The following is a 1,281-nucleotide window of genomic DNA, read 5'->3' as shown; positions in this document are numbered from 1 at the left end:
AGAGCTAGTTCCAGGACAGGCTCCAAAACCGCAGAGAAACCCTGTCTCGAAAAACAAAAAAACAAACAAAAAAAGACTTGGGCCAGGTTGTAGAGCACAAAACTCTAATTCCAGCATGCAGGAGGTGGAAGCAGGACAAGCATTAAATAACTGAGCCTTTGGATCTAAGCGTGGAGTGTGAACAGAAATCACATAAGTCCCTGTCCGGACGCTACGCTCCTCAAAACAAATACTATGCTGCCCTGAAGGCTCAGCAGTTACGAGCACTTGTTGGTTCCCAGCACCTACATCAGGCAGCTCACAACCAGCAGTAACTCCAGTAGCAGGGAACTAATGCCTGCTTCTAGCCTGTGGGCAACTGCGTACATGTGGTGCATATACAGATAAGCAGCACAAACACACACATACACATAAATAAAAACAAAATTTAAAAAGTAACAAAGAGTAAGTATGGCCAGAGGAACTTCTAAATTAGATTTACCTGAGTTAGATTATTATAAATTCAAACCTAGGGCTGGAGAAAAGGCTCAGTGGCTAACAGCACTGGCTATTCTTCAGAGGATCCAGGCTCAATTCCCAGGACCCATTCTGCAGCTCTCAAGCATCTGTTACCCTCAGTTTCAGATGATCCAACACCCTCTTCTGGCCTCCACAGTATCAGGCACCAAAGTGGTGCACTGACATATATACAGGTGAAACACACATACATACTTTTTTTGAAACCAATCTTGGTTCAGGGACACAGTGCAGTAACAGAGCAGCTGCCCAGCATCCCTGAGGCCAGCCTTTGATTCAGTCTCCAGCACCAAAACATGTAAACATTCAGACTCCGAGCTCAATCATGGATCTGCCAAAGACTCTTAGAACAACCAGAACTTTCATTTTAACATTCCAATCGCTACATAATTCTACAGCCTGAAAAGCTGTCAGCATGAATCACCTCGCATCATGACAATGTGTAAATCATCTCCTAACACACAGGACACTTCTTACCTTATCTCCAGTGTTTTTATAATTTTTATACTAAATTAAAATATGCATTTGTATTTATCTCAATGTCAGTGATAGTGGTCTCATATAAGATGTATATTTATTTAATGAGCAAAGACCTAGATATACATAACAGAAAAAAATTAGAAAATGCTATTTATTACTATATTCTAAGCATGCTAGTGACATCTATTAGAAAAAATATGCCATTTCATTATTCACTAAACTTACTTTTTTTTTTTTTTTTTTTGGTTTTTCGATCCATGGTCCCATCATCACTCACGGGATACC

The 1,281-nt window shown here is 40.3% G+C and overlaps 1 protein-coding gene across 1 annotated transcript in view; it reads right to left on the bottom strand.

Moving 5' to 3' along the window:
• Gclm (glutamate-cysteine ligase modifier subunit) overlaps window positions 1-1,281 on the bottom strand; it is a 19,722-nt gene that overhangs the window by 10,533 nt on the left and 7,908 nt on the right. The gene's annotated exons all lie outside the window — the stretch shown is intronic.

Source organism: Microtus ochrogaster, chromosome 21 (assembly GCF_000317375.1).
Source record: "Microtus ochrogaster isolate Prairie Vole_2 chromosome 21, MicOch1.0, whole genome shotgun sequence".
NCBI lineage: Eukaryota > Metazoa > Chordata > Mammalia > Rodentia > Cricetidae > Microtus > Microtus ochrogaster.
The sequence above is the reverse complement of the archived record's forward strand: the minus strand, read 5'-3'. Positions and strand labels throughout refer to the sequence as shown.